We start from the raw sequence: 11,636 nt of genomic DNA on the forward strand, positions 1-11,636 counted from the left end.
TATTGGTGTTAACTAAATTGGGCTGTATTGGAGTGGTGTTGATTGGCATATTGGAGTATAGCTGGAGTACTGGATTGAGGTGTTATAATGGGTGAGTTACTGAAGGGAATAGAAAAGTAGCTAGCAGCACTGTTTAGAGGACTTATAATGAGCAGTTAGTAACGAGACCACAGAAGTATCATACTGGATTGGCTAGTGGACAAAGAATGAGGAATTATCCCTGGAAGCAGAGGCATAGCTGCTGCACAGTTATTGTGGACGTTTGGTGTGCCTTGATTCTATAGAGATATGGAATGTTACACACTAAATATGGCAATATTTGCGGGCTGAAATATGTTGATGTATAGTATACATTATATTGTTGCTGTACTCTCCTACTGTAAGGTGTGGCCTTTGGGGTAATGTTAGTTATGCTATCAGATTATATTTCACTAAAAAGAGACATACACATTGTGTGTACATAGAAGGCAGGGCTTAAAGTGGTACACAAATTTGTGAGGGTCCTGTAGAATAGCGGTGAAGCCTATAAGTAGTGAATTGTGAAGCATGTGTAGCAGATGTAAAGAAACTTTTAATGTAGTCCTTATTACTGAAAGTAGCATGCAATAATGTTTTTTTTGAAAATGAAACATTAAAACAGTTAATCAGATACGTGTAACTATTTTGGGGGAATGCAATTCAAAGCAATGTATTTTCAGAAGGAAAAGAATCTGTTTGAATTTCATATGTTCTTTTTTAAACCCAGTACTATATTTGTTTACTCTATTTATTTAGCCGTGGCTTCTCACTCTATAATGGATTGGCTGACTGTGTCCTCTTTAGTAGGCAACTGTATACTAAAGGCTTTGCTTCAGAAGTGAAAAGTGTAGGATGACATGGCTTACCCATCATTGCGCCAATGTGCTGCGGCTGCTGTTCAGCATTAAATTGTGATTTCAAGTGTTGTTGTTAAGCAGCTTGAAATAATAATGCCCAAGACTGCCTGCCATAGGATAGTACAAAATGGAACACATCACTGTGTTCCAACCTTTATAAAATAGGCACTTTGTTGTGTAAAGGGACTAATTGGTTTGTTAGAGACTTGCTTGAGCTCTAAATATATAGGAATAGCACCCCAGCTGCGGTTATATGTAGCATTTGTTTTTAATTGGCCACAGACATGTTCTATACTGGGGTAGGAGGAACCATGCAAAGAAAACAAGCATTTGCAATGCAATAGGTCTCGCATTTATACGAGTTTGAGCTATTGGCATTGTAAATGACAGTGCCTTTTATTTATGTTTTTAAAAAACCAAACTTAATTAAAAAGCATTGTCATTTACAATGCCAATAGCTCAAACTCGTATAAATGCGAGTCCTATTGCATTGCAAATGCTTGTGTCCATTGAAAGCGCAGCCTGAAAAGTGCAATTAATTTCCGTCTCCCCCCATTTTCATTGGTCACAAGATAGTTCCGGACGCCAGAAAGTCTGGGGGTCATACGGGCAGCAAATTGAGGGACAAGGCGGCACTAATTCCTTACAAGATCCCAACTGCACAACCCCCTTCTCCCCCTCCTCTCCGTCGAAGTTTTCAAAATCCTACAGTATTTGGGGGCAGGGCGTGGGCGGCGCTTCGCTGTGAAACTATGTGAAAGACTGCAGACCTGCACTGAGGCTGCAGGAATGTGCACTTTTACATGATATATGTGTGTGTACTATTTTTGTACTTTCGGGTGGGTGGGGGCCACAGAATGCAGGGCTGCGGTGCAAATAATTTCCTAAAAACGTGCAATATACAAATTCAGACTGGGAAACGAAGTGCTCGAAGTTCTGTGGTTCGTATGCGTGTGAATTCTGTGTGTTTAAAATCGCAGATTAGGGTTCTAACAGGTAAAGTATTGCCTCGCTGGTTCGTTATAGTCAGCGGGAACATGTGTAGGGTTCCACCCTGGTTTCATGCGTCTGGTGAAGGACCTCTCTGAATGTTGCTCACTTGTAAGGTCTTACATCCCTGTGCATCTACTTGGGTGGTGGTGGCAACGAAAGGCTGGCTGCTTGTTACTGCCTGCGGCGTGCTGTGATGCTGCTATTCGGTTCGCCTAGGGGACAAGGGGCGTCGCAGGTGACTACAAGTTGCGGATGAGGTAATTGGAGGGATTTGAGCTTTTTAAAGGCAGCAAGACAAGCGGTCATATGTAGGTAGTCAGTGGAATAAAGGGTGCCCCCATTTATTTACCAGTTGCTTTAGATGAAAATTCGGAAGAGAGTGGTGCGCGGGGGTGGGGGGGGAGGTGTTTTCTGTAAAACTTGTAAAAGAGAGGGGGTGGCAAGGTGTTTTCTGTCCCCAACCTCCACTTGTAACAAGCTGTCGCCATTGTGAAACAAGCAGGAAGTGGGATAAGGGAGGGGGTGGGAAATGGTGAGCACTTTCGCGGCGGCTTTGATGTTCTCAGTGGGCTCACGGAGAACATCAAAGCGGACGTGAAATGACCTTTTGTAAACTGGTGATTTGAAAGTGCAAACTAGTGCTTTCAGGCTGCCAAATGGTGCACGCGCCCGGCACACATGCACTGTATTTGGAGGCCTGAAAAGCACTAGTTTGCACTTCCAGATCCCCCTTTTACAAAAGCTCTCGCGAGAGCAGCGCTAAAGCGCTGGCTCCGGCGAGACCTAAAAATCATGTTGAACTACTTTAAGGCATTTCCCTATCAAGTCCTGTCTTGGTAATCCTATGATTAGCGTTTGGCTTTTCAAAAATACATGATTTGCCTTCCCACCCCACAGAGGAGTTTGAAAAAGTTGACAGGCCACCCCAAGAAGCCGGACCGATGAATAAAAAAATAAATAAGGCATTCCAACTGCGTTGATGCCCCATCGAGCAGTATTGTTTGATATGCACGTTATGAGTGATGCAGCTGCAACCCTGAGTAATGTATGGCGGTCTGGTTTGGAATGCAAATAATGGTGGACTTTGGAGTTCTCCAAACCAACATCCTTTGATCATGTTTTGCTGCTGTTGTTTCTGTTCTGCTTCCGGTTTGGAAGGTACGGAAATAAAAATGCGTAGTGAGAGTGGCTACACGAGGATAATCGCATCCAATATTACACTTCTGTTGCTATGGGGATGTGTGCAGAGCCCCGTTTCCCGCGTAGCATGAGCGCTTCCTTCGATGCGCCACCTTTGCAAACACTGGCCACGTTTAATAGAGGTTTAAGGTCCCGAGAGGCCTTTTGATTAAGCAAGCATGATGCAGGGACTGGCAAGTTTGCACAACAGCACATGAATAGAAAACGTGCTGTGTTTTGGCATTTCCACGGCTCTCGCTAAACATTTGGCATGCCCAAAGATCTACGCAAATGCATCATTTTCTGATCTGCTGTCAACTGACAGGGTAGTACAAGTTAGCCTAGTGTCTTATGTGTGAAATTATGAATGCAACCTTTGAGCACATTTAAACAGCATTATTTAGATTACATGTAAACAGTAACACATGCGAGATCTACCGCATAGCAAATTGTAAGTAATGTATGTGTCTTGAAAAATGTGTGCGTTATCATTTGTTCTGCAGGTTTAATTAGATGAAGTGGACCCAAAGACATTGGGTCATGGTAAATGAGCACCAGCCATGTTATAAAAGGATACAAATATTTATGGGAGGTCGGGGGAGCTTAAATATTTTGCCCAGAAGCCCCAGGTATGAAGCTGAGGGCAGGACTCGAACGCTGGTACTCGGCACCAAAGCTGGGAGATGCGGCTCTTCGGTACATCCTTTGGCTTTGATAATGTTGTCAGAATACAGTAATGTTCCAAAACTTTTAATCATATGAAATCATGTCATAACCTGTTTGCTTATTATTAATGAAGCAATACAGCAACATGAGAAAAAGAAGATACGTTGAATGCAACTGTAAATGTTTTATTTTCAAACAAAGTATAGTACATTTTTAGTAACGTTTTATGAGAAACTGGTGTACTTTAGTAAGCCGTAATATTTTGACGTGCTTGTGCTTTTTATTGACAACATCCTGTTCTGTGTATGAAATTAAAAGAAAATAATAAAACAAAAGCGAATCACAACTTTAGATTGAAAAAAAAAACAAAATGAAGCCAGTAGCCACTGTGTTCAGGAGAGAAAAGGCAGGATGGCAGCACCTGATAAAAGGGGATTTGATAAAAGAGGGGTACTTATCGAGACATTGGGGTGGCTATAGAGAGATCCGTGTATCTAGGAGGCAAGAGAGGGGTGCAGCAATATGACGGTAAAGGAGTGGGACAAGAGAAGGAGGCATGATTGAAGAAGGATGCTGAAGGAGGGGAAGGAGAGAACGGGTTAAGAAAGAGACGCCTCTATATTGAGGAGAGAGAGACAGGAGAGGTAGGAACATAAATGAGACGAGACCTTTTGTGGCGAGCTGACACCTGTGGAGTCACTGCACACACATATTGCAGTCTGCATGGATGTTATGGGCACACAATTACAAGTGCACAGCCTTTAATTTAGCACCAGCGTCATAGGCAACAGGTAGTTAACTTGAGTCTCTAAAGCAGGGCGGTCCAATGTTGATTCACGAGGTTCAAGCTCTTAGAATTTCAGGAAAGCAGATGAAAATGTAAATGGTTCCCTTTTAGCATCACTGCATGCAAATTAAGTGGGATGGGATGGATTTTGTTAGCTTTTATTTTTTTTTCTTATTTTGAAAGCCTGCCTAGTATCAAGCTAGTGCGTAAATTGGTTTATGGTTTCTGTCAACTGGGAAGGAAGCAGTAAGAGAAAGATATATGAAAATCCGACATCTTTTGGAAGAACTTCAGTATCAGCCCCAAAAAGAACCATAATTCTGCACACAAATGTAGCCATCTTTTCAGCAGAATCGTTTCAGAAAAGTATCCCAGTTTACAGTTATATTTCTAATGAAAAAGAGACCACATGAAAAGTACACTCGAGGTGGTGATCTACTGGTTTGAAAAATTTAACGTCTTTACAATTGTTTCCCACTAACGTGAATTGTATTTTGTTTCTGTGGTCTGAATGGGTTTATCGGTACATGCGAGTTTGGCTCTAGCGGGTCTGTTTTCTCTCTCTACGACGTAGAGTCTGCAGCAGGCTGCGCAGACAGTCGGGGGACAGTGACGTTGCGCAGACAGTCGGGGGACAGTGACGTCACTTCCGGCGGCGACTCCTAGAGTCTGCAGCAGGCAGCGCAGACAGTCGCGGGACAGTGACGTCACGTCCGACGGAAACTCTTAGGTGGCGGAGAGAGCGCGGTGATCCGTGAAGCGAAGCCCAGGATTTCGGGAGAAACGAAGCCATGCCCAAATTTTACTGTGATTACTGTGATACCTACCTCACCCATGACTCTCCGTCGGTGAGGAAGACTCACTGCAGTGGCAGAAAACATAAGGAAAACGTGAAGGATTACTACCAGAAATGGATGGAGGACCAAGCACAGAGCCTTATTGATAAAACAACCGCTGCCTTCCAACAAGGAAAGATCCCGCCTACTCCCTTCACCGCTCCTCCCCCAGCAGGAAGTATTATACCACCACCAAATCTTCGAGAGTTTCCAGGTGGCCCTCCACGGCCTGGGATGATGCCAGCGCCCCCTATGGCAGGTCCTCCAATGATGCCAATGATTGGGCCGCCTATGCATCGGATGATGCAGGTCGGACCTGGACCAGGAATGCGGCCGCCAATGGGAGGGCACATGCAGATGATACCAGGCCCTCACATGATGCGTCCTCTTTCACGGCCCATGATGCTCCAAGCCAGACCGTGATGACCAGACCGGACAGATAGTCACAGACAAAGTTTCATCTTATTTCTGTTTTCGTTTGCTGTCATCGCTGCAAAATAACTTCTTGACAGGAGAGTTAGTCACAGTTGAGGACTTCTCGGAGAGCTGCGGCAAGTTTTGCCCCTGATCTGTACAATCGCTCTTGCGTCTTTGAAGTGAATTGCCACAGACTGGAGTTGGTGCAAGCCACCAACATCTTGCCACCTCTTCCTACATCTTGCCCCTGCAGTTTTTTACAGGTGTTAATTTTGCATTGTCCTGATGTTTTGGTATGTATTTTTTTTAAATTCAAGTTGATACATTTTCCAATTTTTTTGCAACGATAAATGGCATTTGTTTTGAACTATGGCCATGGTTAGATATTTTTTTTAATAAAAACACCTTTAATAATGTTATCAGTACATGGTGCTATTGGATTGCTTTGAAGCAGGGAGAAATCTGAATCCCTGCCCCGCCTCAGCCGCATGTCCATATAAACCAGATGTCAGCTAAGCGGAAATATCGGACTATGATTTTGTCACAGTTGCATCTGTCCAAGTGAAAGAGTGGAAGTATTAAAGGGCTGCTGCTTCACGTTTGCAGGGTTGTGATCACTCTGGTTACAGTACTTATTGTTTGGTCTTGCTTTAAATGGCCCACCCATGACACTGCACATGCACCAGTCACTACATAGAGCACCATATTCACTTAATGAAACCACACTGTGGGGCATGCAATGCATGCGCAGTGTAGACTCCTCTATGTGTATATTTCTGAACAAACTAAGGGCCACCCAGAGTCTGCCTGATGTGGTCTGCGCCCTATACCTTTAATGTTCAAGCTTGATACTAATCATTTCAGGGAAGGGGGGGGGGGGGGGGAGAATATATAACTCTTGCTTCCTATTTCAGTTTAGCTCTTGTATCCAATACGATTAATGTAAACGATTAGATCGAAAAAAAACCTATTCAAATGCTATTCTGAATGGACAACATTAGACAGTAGTTCAAATACACTTTATAAAGATAAGAACTGTGAGTGAAATTCTACTAAGCAAACTACCTCAGAATAAAGTACAGTCGGTCAGGTATACTGATTAAATAAATATGCAAATCAATAATTCCGAGAGGTGTTAAGTACCGTTTAGGTGTTTAATGGCCAAATAGTGATAAAATAAAATACTAATTGGGAAATGTTAACCGTGTGGGCTGAAACATAGCCATTAGTTCCATTAACATCTAAAATTAAAACCATCTCAAAGAGCATGAAATATTTGGGATAATAATCACAAGAGTAACTGAAAAAGATAGAAGGCAATGCCTAAAAACAATGTTGGCACGATGAAGCCAAACCATTTCTTTGGAACTTGAAAACAGAAAGCATAACATAACAAGCATTTACAATGCAATAGGTCTCGCAATTACATTGTGTTGAGCTCTTGGCATTGAAAATGTTATTGTTTTTTTTCCCTTCGTGAAACATTAATCAAATGGTGTGATGCAGAATGGCAATAGCTCACATTGTTGTAATTGCGAAATCTATTGCATTTGTACTAATGTGAGTTTTGTACTGTAAATGGTACTGGCTTTTATTAATGTTTATTTAAACTAATTAATCTAAAGAATTAAAAATGTTAATACCAGCTAACTAATCTCCATACGTTATCTATTTCTTGCTAAAAATATGTCTGACATCATAAGCACACACGTGAATTTAATAACCACGGAAATGGAATAGTCGTGCTCACTTTATACCACATTTACTGTTGAAAGGCGCATCTACATTCCTTTCTGCTCACCACCTCTAGCACGCACTCCTATGACCAAATTCAGAAGTGCGCTTTATAGCTGGGAAAACATAACATGCAGATAAACAATTCTAGACAAAACGCAGATGTGGCCAAGTTATCTCAATAGAGGCCGCTTTAAAATAGAATTGATTGAGCTGGCGGCTGGTATGTAATTAATAATAACGTTGCCTTTGTTTTTAGATTAATGCCAAAAATGTACGCGATTTGAAATAGTCTTAAAAATCCGCTCTTAATACTTAATAAAAATGCACGGGCTAATGAAATTAAGTTGCAGTGTTCTTTATCTGTTCGGAATCAGTACCGTTTCCTCCTTGGCTTGGTGTTTACTTTCCTGCAGAAGCGGACATCAAAATGTTGTTGGGAACGCCTGGGACTGGATAAGTTCTGCTTAACTCCATAGCGAAGACAAATAGCCCCGGGTCCTCTTCAGAAACACAATCATAAAAGCTGGAGTTGTTTGCTGAGAGCTGGCCACACTTTGCTGACACAGTATTTGTTTAATCACCAATCTTTGTGTGCCTTCGTGCCCTTGGAGCTCTGAGCCCAAAGGACTGTGCTGCGGTATCAAAGCATAGTGTGTGTCTGTGTATATATTTGTGCGTGTGTTCGCATTCTATGAACGTGATAGTGTTGCTGTGTCTTTGCAGGTGTAAGCACTTGTGTATTTCAGTAGCGAGCAAGAGTGGGTGTGTATCAGTGACAGACCGTCCCATGTCGGACGTCCTTGCGGCGTCCCGGCACAGTGTTAGTATTCGCACGTCAACATTGGCACAGTGACGCATACACATCCATGCACTCACAAAAATGCACCACCTACCAACTTACAGACACTTCCTATATACAAACAACTCCATATGTACTTATTTGTACACATTTATACACCAAGAAATACACAGATACACAAGTACTTATGCACATGTCAAAACATACAAACACAAACGTACACATACAGACTCGTACTCAAAGACTTACACACTTAACCACGGGCAAACACAAGGATAGACGCGTACACAGGCACAAATACACACAGTCTCACAGGCACGCAGAGTCACACACACAAACTCATAGATCCAGACACACCATGCAACACAGTGATCCACACGGCACGCACAATCACACACGCACATCCACACACAGACTCACAGATACAGGCACGCAGACACTCACAGATCCAGACACACGCCATCAGACAAACACACATAGACCCACACATGCGCGCGCGCACACACACAAATACAGATCCAGACACACAATCAGACAGGCACACACACATGCAAACACGAACGCGCGCAGATCCAGACACACAATCAGACAGGCCCACGCACACACACGTGCATACACGAACACACTAAGATGCAGAGAAGAGAGCCAGGATGAAATGTGAAAATTGGAGGGGGATAGGCAGAACCGCTTCCCACCCTCACCCAGTCCCTATAAATCATTCAAACATGGACCCACTCTCTGGGCTGAGATTCCAGGTGACCCCATAAAAGGACCAGCAGGAGAGAGGGGTGCCTGGTGCCTCCAAATACCAACTTGGGCACTCTCCTCTGTGCCAGCCCATGCCCTACTGAGTTTGTAGTCAGTTCTTTATGCCAGTCAGACTGTCGTATGAGTAGTATCATCCTATCATGGAGGCAGTGACCACCGATACACTGACCCAACTATGGTTGTCTATAAATGAAGGAATGACCGCCACAGTTGCTCAAATTTCTGCAGTTGATCATTGGGTTTGTAGATCATTTTTTCATACGAGGCTATAGCATACATGTCTGCAAACCCTGTGCAGTTGGACAGTGAAGTAGCGTTTTTTCCAGTGGCGCAGGATCTCCACCTTCGCCACTGCCGAAGCCGTTGAGAGCTATCATTAGCATGGTGGTCAATTGGTGGATTTGTCAAGCAGCAAGGCTAGCCGGTTCATCAATGGTGTCAACACCCCTAGTTCCTTTTCAAGTAGGTCCCAAACTGAGCGCCAGTAATGAGAGAAGGTCAAGCATTTCCACAGGACATGTACTAAGTCGTTATCAACAGCCGGTCATCTCCAACATTTGGAGTCCGATAGTCTGTGTGCCCCATGGACCTTGGCTGGTGACCAGGGCCACCTATGGAGGATTCTGTAGTAACTACATTTTAGCCTCACGTCACAATGTTTTGTCATGATCCTCCAGAAGTATAAGCCACTCGATGTCCTGTATAGAGGCACAATTTGGTTTCCCTTTATTGACGTACGTTCTGTGCAGTCAGTTGAAAGAATGTAATGTCAGTCAGGCTAGAATAAAGCCCCAACATTGTTCCCTTAAAGTGTTTCCATGTTATAATGTAATGCAGTTTCTGGTCAGCCTCCGAGGTGTATGGTTCTCTACCTATTATAGTGCGTAAGCTGGGTAGGAGTTACAGATATTTACAGTTATGCAACGACTGAGGCCTTAACTCATTCACAAGCCAGGCAATAAGCATTTGCAATGCAATAGGTCTCACAATTGCGAGATTTTGAGCTATTGGCTTTGTAAATGACAATACTTTTTATTTAAGTATTTAAAAAACCTGCAATAATAAAAGGCATTGCCATTTATAATACAAGTAGGTTAAAGTTTCTAAAATGCGAGACATATTGCATTGCAAATGCTTGTTTTTGTTAGGTACAGGGAGATTTAAGTGATTTGCCCAGAATCACAGGATGTTCAGCGTCATTGCTGAGACTCAAACCCGGTTCCCCAGATTCGAGGTGGACCGCCCTAGACGTTAGGCCAACTCCTCTCCCCAAGTTTTGTAGATTATTGGAGTGTAGCGTAGAATGGTAGGATGGAGTGGAGTATGGTGGAATGAATTTAGGTAGAGTGGAGTAGATTGCAGTGAAGTTTATTGTTTAGAAGTAGTTTTGATTTGAACGGATTGTGTTAATTTGTGGTGGAGTGAGTTATACTGTAGTGTAATGTGTTTATTAGAGTGAGATACATTGGTTTGAATTTTGTACAATGGATTAGGGTATATTAGAGTGTATTTGTTTGGGGTAAATTAAAGTAGCTTATATTGGAGTTGTGTTTTTTGGAAATTAGAGTAGGGTATGGTAGAGTAGAATGGTGTTGATTGTGTGTAGTAGAGTATATTTAATTTGAGTGGGGTAGATTTGAAAAGACTATATTGGAGAAGAGTATGGTGAGTTATATTGGAATGTAGTATAGTGGGTAGATTAGGGTGAAGCGAAGTAGATTGTAGTGTAGTAGATTTGTTGAATTAGAGTAGGGGAGATTGGAATGGTAGAGTGAAGTGTTTTGCTGTAGGTTGTATAAAAGCAGAGTGGGGTATGGTGGAGTAGGTGTAGATTCCGTCTGGGTAGAGTGGAGTGGGTAATAATGGAGCGGGGTTGAATTAGAGGAGTGGAGGGAATTTTGTTGTTGAGTATTTTATAGTGAATTGGAGAGTAGTGCAAATTTATGGAGTGATATAGAGTTGAAGAGGAGTGGTGTAAATATGTGTTGATTGTGTTGGATAGTAGAAGGTTTGGATAGATTGTGGTAGTTAGGAATGAGGTTTAGTTGTGTAGATTGGGTTGTAATTAAATATATTATTAATTATTGTTCTGTGGTAGATTGTTGGGAAAGTGGGTTGGTGTGGAATGGAATAGGGTGTAGAGGTTTGGAGTGGGATAGATTGAAGTGGAATGGGCTAATTGTAGTATAGTATATTGGGTGTATTTGAATAGGGTATGTTGGAATGTAGTGGTGTAGGTTGTAATGGAATGAAGTATAGGGAGTGTAGTGGGTTAGTAGTGTTGGTGCTTTTTTGGTGGATTATAGTAGTGTATATTGTAATGTAGTGTGGTATATTGTGTATATTGTAGAGAGATAGCTTTCAGTGTGATATTTTAAGTGTTGTAGATTGGAGTGGAGTGGGGTAGGACAGAGCGGAGTGGAGTATGGTGGAGTGAAAGGGTGTACAGTGGAGTAAATTGAGGTGAAGTTTATTTTTAGAAGTAGTTTTGATTTGAAATGATTGTGGTATTTTGTTGTGGAGTGTGTTATATTGTAGTGTAATGTGGTTTATTGGGGTGAGATAGATTGGTGTTAAGT

At 42.5% G+C, this 11,636-nt stretch overlaps 1 pseudogene; it reads left to right on the forward strand.

Moving 5' to 3' along the window:
• Positions 1–5,158: 5,158 nt before the first annotated feature.
• LOC146859687 (U1 small nuclear ribonucleoprotein C pseudogene) lies at positions 5,159–7,829 on the forward strand (annotated as a pseudogene).
• The last annotated feature ends 3,807 nt before the right edge of the window (positions 7,830–11,636 follow it).

Source organism: Triturus cristatus, chromosome 3_1 (assembly GCF_964204655.1).
Source record: "Triturus cristatus chromosome 3_1, aTriCri1.1, whole genome shotgun sequence".
Lineage (NCBI taxonomy): Eukaryota > Metazoa > Chordata > Amphibia > Caudata > Salamandridae > Triturus > Triturus cristatus.